General features: G+C 37.1%; 1 protein-coding gene across 3 annotated transcripts in view; it reads left to right on the top strand.

Annotated features, from left to right (window-relative positions):
- Positions 1-7,500, top strand: part of LOC147032091 (muscarinic acetylcholine receptor M3-like) — a 201,303-nt gene that overhangs the window by 54,653 nt on the left and 139,150 nt on the right. Inside the window, exon 2 of one of the 3 annotated variants that reach the window (XM_085869394.1) lies at positions 4,994-5,055. The exons of the other annotated variants lie outside the window; for them this stretch is intronic. The gene's annotated coding sequence lies outside the window, so the exon portion shown is untranslated. The remainder of the gene's footprint in view (positions 1-4,993; positions 5,056-7,500) is intronic. 3 annotated transcript variants of the gene reach the window in all.

The following is a 7,500-nucleotide window of genomic DNA, read 5'->3' as shown; positions in this document are numbered from 1 at the left end:
TAGAGGCCATTCAGCCCATCATGCCTGCCTGTCACCACAGTAATCCATGCACACAAGATCCAAGGAAGAAAATGAAAAATATATTTTTAATTTGAGAAATTATATATATATATATATATATATATATATATATATATATATATATATATATATATATATATATATATATATATATATATATATATACATATATATATTGTAGCTTCTGCAGTTATTATTTTTTTCAAATTTTTGTAGTTTTTTTTTTCATTTTCTTCCCCTCAGGGGAGGGGGCATTGGCTTGGTTAAAATCACACAACATCAACCACATGACCCCCCTTGACAAGACCCCCACTAACAGCACTCCATGCACATGCACACAATAACCCACCATGATTGATGCTACATGAATGATTATACATGATTGAACCACTCATATATGTATGTATATATATATATATATATATATATATATATATATATATATATATATATATATATATATATATATATATATACATACATACATATATATGTATGTATATATATGCATATATATGCACATATGTGTGTATGTATGTATATACACACAGTACATATATATATATATATATATATATATATATATATATATATATATATATATATATATCTTCTTGGGTTGAAGTCTCTAATGGTGCTTGTGATAATATCCTTGGGTTCAAGTCCCTGGATGAGTCAAAAAAAATTCATTTTAGACCCATACAGAAATTTATTCCACTATAATATACATATATACAGTATAGCTATGTTAGTATCTGCTCCATGACAGTGATAAATCATAATCTGATCTAAACACCATTGACCAAAGTTGTAAGAAAGTTTCAGTGAAGAAAACTATTTGTATGTCAGAAGAAAAAAATATACCTTGTTGTAATGTGAATCCAAAAATGATTTACAAATGCAGCAATGTCACCTATGGATGGAAACATTAACATAATTCACAATTTTAATGGAAACACTAATGAAGGAATTTCTTTTTGGCGCAAGAACAAATGAGAAAAGCAGAAAACAATTACTTTCAGCGCTTATAGTTATAAAGCCACATATCATGGAGGAACCACACCAAAGAATTATGTGAAATTATCATTTGGGTTTTAAGGTTTGCTCACCTAGTGTAGTTGAGCATGGTGTGGTGTGACAAATGGTTTCCAGCATATAAAGCAATATGTCACAAAAAGGTAAAATGCTGTGCAATGTATGTGTTGCAATGTAGTGTTATATTCCACTCCACGATGTGTTAAAGTATGGCCGTACAATGTGAAACTATGTGACATAAGATGGTGTGACAGTACCTAATGGTGCCATGGTTCAATATGGTGCAATGTGATCGTGTAATGTAATGCAGTGAATCATTTTGTACTGAAATGAAGGAAATTATGAGGCTTTGTGGACAATGTGCCCTAAAGACCTAAGTTTGGTTCATGAATGGCCATGAAGCCTGAGACCAGCTTCCTTTTTCAACTCTTTGATCTCACCCTCAATATGGAGGAGATTGTTTATAAATCAAGTGCATGAAAAATAAATTAGAATACTTTAACGCGAGTTACAACGATATTTGTAGACAATATAATCGATGGGATTTGGAACAGGATTCCCAGCTTGGTGAGCCTTGATTTCGATTGGAACACTAAACACGTTCCTTATTCCAATGCTTCTGCTTACCTTTCAGTACATAGGACCTAACCCAGTCGTTAGTCGATTGGCTGATCACTTTCTGTAATAATGGTCCTGATAATCTGCCAGTGCTAATTGCAAGTTGTGTGGTATTTTGGGATATTCCTTGATTCCAGGTTATAGTGTGTGCAATTTCAGGCTGTGATTGCTTTGTGGGCTTCATGCTCTTCTGTACAAGAAACAAATTCAAGCACCCAGGTGTTTGCATAAATATGTGAACAGCCATCTTCAGTTATGAATGGCAACCATTGACTGCAACAAAGTATGAAATCAGGGTTGAAGGATTCCGTCCCATGTTGACTAACTCCTCAGTATCCTTATTCTACCAGGTGGGTGCTTACATTTATATAACCCAGGGGTATTGCCCCTATTTTTGTGACTTGTTGCAGTGATATCCACTAATGTAAAGCATAGCTCAACACGCGTTGTAAGGACCACAGACCCCAAAGCAAGAGCACCCATAAGCATATCTCTTCCAGTGTTGAGAACCTTTGCTTTGTGGTTTTGGAGCCAGACACATGAACTGTGAAAATGTTCTCCATTTGTTGTCTGATGCCACAATGTTTGTCAAATACTCCTCTTTTTTGTATACATAGCCAAACCTCGTGGAATAAATAATTCTGTAACTTACATATTTCTCTTTTGTCCATCATTGTATTTCCTAAACTGCCGTCATAAATTTTCTATCAACATCATGGCCTGTTTATAGTCTCATTGTCCTGGTCAGGTGAGGGCAATGAGGCAGAAATTTGTTATTTCTCACAAACTAATTCATTCAAATGAAAATCCCTGCCCAACTGTCGATTTAAAATAATATGAGGAATGGTTATGACCTTCACAAAAAGGCATGCTCTTCTCAACAAGACATAGAAAGACTCAAAATAGAATACACCTTGTACTTCCTGAAATATTTCGATGATATACAACGTGTGGGGAGTACAAAAAGTTCTCTTAATGAGATACTCACATTAGTACAAGAAACACGAATATTTATTTATTTATTAAAATATGATGAGTACCGTACATTATTCGGAAGAAAAATATTTGCTTCAAGATCCTCTATAATTGTATACATATTGAAAAATAGTTACCACTTCTTTGGACGATGTTTTTGTGAGTATCTCTTTGGTAAATGTTTTTGAATGCTCTTCTTTATTAGAGTTAATTACTGTAAATGCAGAAACAAAATGGATAGTGTGAGCAACTTGTCATTTACCTAAGGTATCATAAAATAATTAAACGGTGCATGTTGTTCTTTATAAAACATCGAGGCTGAAGTTAGATCTAAGAGAGAGAGAGAGAGAGAGAGAGAGAGAGAGAGAGAGAGAGAGAGAGAGAGAGAGAGAGAGATAGAGATAGAGATAGAGATAGAGATAGAGATAGAGATAGAGATAGAGATAGAGATAGAGATAGAGATAGATATAGATATAGATATAGATATAGAGATAGAGATACATTAACCTGCAGATGAGAGTGTCAAGTTAGATAGGATTAATTGGGATAGTGAAGACCAAAGATCAGGATGGAGCAGGTATGACTGCCTGCATAAAGCCCCCGAGGGCAAATTTGGATAGAGCAGCCTCTAGAAAATGACTTTTCAGATGGGAGAAGTGAAGAACATAAGTGTTGAGGTATTTTGTCAAACTGGATTTTGGGAGTTTAACCAGGAGGTGGTTACTGGAACAATAAATACATCTCAAATGTTTTGGGGAGGGTTTATGGCTAAGAGAGCAGAGCAAGCTAAACTGGAAGAGAGGAGATCAAATAAACTGTCTGAATTGTAAGAGTAACAGACCTTGTGCTTTCAACTCGTACAGAAGATATAACAAACATATTGATAGCTTTAGATTCTGCTGATTGCAGGAGAGAGGTTTAATGTTTGGGTTTTCAGAATAGCAGGACTCAATTGAGCTATGGACAAAGGCATTGTGGGCTTTGAGTCGTTATTTGATTTATGAAGGAATGTCTTGGAATGACAAAAGATGTTCAGTCTGTGACTGTCTTTGGATGACACCTTTTATAGTCACCCCATGAGAGGTCATGGCTGAAGGTGAGGCTGATAAGTTCAACAGACTTATGACTCTATAAGTTCAACAGAACCTCTTTCAGTGGCTTAGTTCCATTTGTCAAAACCAATAACTAATCAAATGCTGCTCTGCAAAGTGACACAGCTGCTTTCTGCCTGTTTGTGTGATGCGATGACGTATGACACATTGTGGATTGTTCTGCAGAAATGGAAGAGAGGGGTTTCCAGAGCATTGGATTGGTCATACTTGTCGGTAAGGAACAATAATTGGCCCAACACACTGCCTTGGGGTGCTCCAAATTCCTTTGAGAGAAGAGAGTAAAATTGTCAATTGATTGCAACACGTTGCCTGTGTGAGTGGAGGCAGTCAGAAATCTAGGAATGAAGGTGGCCTTGTGAGCCACAAACTGAGAGTTTGCAAGCAGATTAGGATGCCAGACTGTGTCAAATGTGTGAGCTCTGTCCAAGGAGATGGCCCTAACCTTTGGTTTGAGATTTAGGGCCTCCTACTGTTTGTGAGAAAGATTCATCTTTGAGGGTAAAGAAGCAATTTCACCATGACATTGACTTTTTACTTAAAATGTTACACGAGTGGGATTACAGAAGTTTTTGGGATGACCATCATATATTTAAATGCACCCGATCATACCATATGGCAAGATAAGCAGAGGCAGGTCCTGTTCATATTTGGATCAGAGTCCTCTGCTGAAGGGAGCGCAAAGATAGGTAATTTAGATGTGTACTCACCTCTGAATTACCTGTCCATGCAACCTCGGAGCATGTCATCCTTCCAATTGGGTCATAGATCGAGCTATCCCACATGCATTTAGTTTGTACACATGAAAGATCCTGAAATAGTGTGTCATCATGTGTTGTGCTATGGTCAGATATTATTGACCGTAGATGTGTAAGGGATGTTAATTGTTAAGCTATTTGTAAGAATATGGTTAAAATATGGAAAATACACAAAATATTTATGAAGTGAATGAGGAGATGTAAGTGGTGTACACATGATGGATCAAATGGTCTCTCTTGTGTCTGTTTTCATTTGTATCTTTATATTTAAGTGTCGTTGTTATATGTTACTTTAAAAGTTATTACATCGGCACGAATTGCTTAAACTTATTTATGTCAATAATATATTTGAGAAAGGACAAGTAGTTCCTTCCACTTGAAACGATTTTGTCTTTGCAACAGATTAGGGTGTTGCTTTTGCAAATATATTCTAATACATTACTGTCTGAATGTAGCATAAGGATTTTTTTCCCCCAGTGATACAATTCCCAAGTCATCTCCATAACCAAGTGGACTGAAAACTACCGTTTGTTGAACAAGTGAGAACTGTCTGTCTTTGTCAGTTGCTAGTTCAATCTCCTTCTGCCATATGCAAAGAAATGAATTTGCAGTGAATTTCCCTTGTGGCTGTTTTTTTTTTCCAGGACAATAGCATCTGCCTCCTGTTAAAGGTCAGAGTTACGAGGTTGAGGCACTTTTTGTCTTTGGAATATCAATTTGTGAATATTTTTTTAATACACTTCTTGGATTGATTTTATTCTTCACCAGAGATAGAAGAGGTCTCTTCAAATCGTCACTGCTCACAATATTTTAAGAGATTTCCTTTTCACAGATGATTGAATATTCTACTTTGATAGTTTACACTGATTTTAGTTACCTGTAGCTACGGTTTTGCTTTTGTTTTGAGATCATTGACCACTCGGCCTTTGTCATTGTACATGCATCAGCTCAGCGAAATCGTCAAATGAATGCATCTGATGATGAATTGCCTGTTTACCTGTGCAAGGTGCAAGTGCACATAATTGAAAATGCACATGATGATTCGTAACTGAATAAAAGAACTGTTAACTTTTGCTTGACACCACAAATCAAAATGCTTGGTTGAATAAGATTCTCAGGAGATGTTGGATTTGCACAGTCTATGGACAAGCATATTGTGTCGAAGGTACAAACAGACTTGGGCTCCAAGATGTGTTTAAATATTTTATTTTTTAGTGACAAGCAACCCAGGACCTGATCTGCAAATAATATCTCAAGCAAATGAGACTGATGTAACCGATGAGAGAAATCCACTGCATTACAACATCTCTGAGGACAGAATATGAACAGCAGAGTCACAACAGAGCAATGCCACTGAAGCTGGAAAGACTGTGTAGGTTTTGTCACATAATCAAGGGTTTATTTCCGAAAGAAGGTTGTTCTTTTAGGTGGAGAGGTCACAAAGATATTTAAAGAGCTGGAAGAAACTTTAGCCAAGGCATGATCACCTCTTGTATTCTTGACTGTTGGAGAAAAAGTTGGAAATGGAGGGAGCGAAGAGGAGGTGGGGTGCAACATCTTTTTTGGGTGAGAGGAGAGAGGAGGTGGGGGTACAACATCTTTTCAAAGGAAGATTTCAATTTTTTCGTGTTTTTTGCTTTGTTTGTTAATCTGCCGTATTTTGATGGAAAGTTAAAAACAAATTTCATCTCTTCTGTGATCCACAAACCAATCTGGAGAGATAGCCGGCATCCGGCCACCAGGTGGCTCAAACAGGGTGATCATGTGATTGTGTTGAATAGGCTGAAGTTTGTCCTACCGTGTCGAGGTCTGTACTGAGCGTTGTGATATGCTTTCTGCAGTCTGTGCACAATTGGAGATTTTTATGCTTCTTTTTGGCTGGCAGTATGGCCTAGAGGTATACCTATTCCCCTCTGAGCTGCCTCGCCTGGATTTGAATCCTAACTCAGGTATAAACTGTCACCTTGGTGTCCCACAGCCAGGGTGAGGCATTGATGTGTGTGCCGTCCCTTGGATGGATGTTAAACTGGGCAGGGCGAGGGCAAGGATGGACATTATACCATGGGATGGATGTGAAACTGTGGATGGACGCATAACTGTGGGATATCCATTAATGAATGCACAGCCAAAACTAATTTTCTTCGTAAGAAGATATTTTTCTGAAAATATGAAAAGTTTTCTTGAAACAAGAAAATCACGAGAAAAAATCTTTTTGCAGCTAGAAACATTTTCTCATGGTTTTCTTGTTTCAAGAAAACTTTTCCCTTTGGAAAAAAATTATTTTTGGCAGTGTGGAAGTGACAGATAGGGTCCTCCAGCTTAATATCCTCCAATGGACAGCATTCACAATGATGCCTCATCCTCCTTGCAAGATGCCTTACGCTGCTTGCCCAGAATCCATGACCAACTTGAGTGTGACTGCGAACACTGCGGAGACGTTTACCAAGACTGACCGTGGAAGATGACAGATATATCTTGGTCTGGATTCAAACCCAGGCTGACCAGCTCAGAGGAGAGTTTGCATACCTTGAGACTATTCTGCCAACCCAGATAATAAGGGAAGAAAAGCAAATATTATTTTCAGTCTCAGTGATCAACTCTTATTTATATGCATTGGCACTGAAATGCAACACGTTATTATGAGCAAAGTTTTTAAAACAAATATTCCAAAAACGATTACAAATTAAGCTTTCTCTATGTCAGTAAGAAAGGACAGTTGTGACATATGTTTCTGAGTTTTATTTCCACGGCCTGTTCTTGTCCATTGTTGAGGAAAACGACAGTAGAAAGGAGAAAAATGTCATGAAAGAACAGCTCTTGTGTTCTCATGATTCAAGAAAATATGTATCGAAAGTTGCCAAGTTCCCATAGAATGTTTATCCCCGTGTCTGGAAATTCACCTCAGAAATATTTGTTTTTCCGGTATTAAAACCAAACGTTTTAGCCTTTAAGCCATTGTTTCCTCCCCAAAATTTTTTTAAAAA

The sequence above is a fragment of the Eptatretus burgeri genome, chromosome 2, assembly GCF_056783735.1.
Source record: "Eptatretus burgeri isolate ZD-2024b chromosome 2, Ebu_testis_v1, whole genome shotgun sequence".
NCBI lineage: Eukaryota > Metazoa > Chordata > Myxini > Myxiniformes > Myxinidae > Eptatretus > Eptatretus burgeri.
This window is presented reverse-complemented; position numbering and strand designations above follow the sequence as displayed.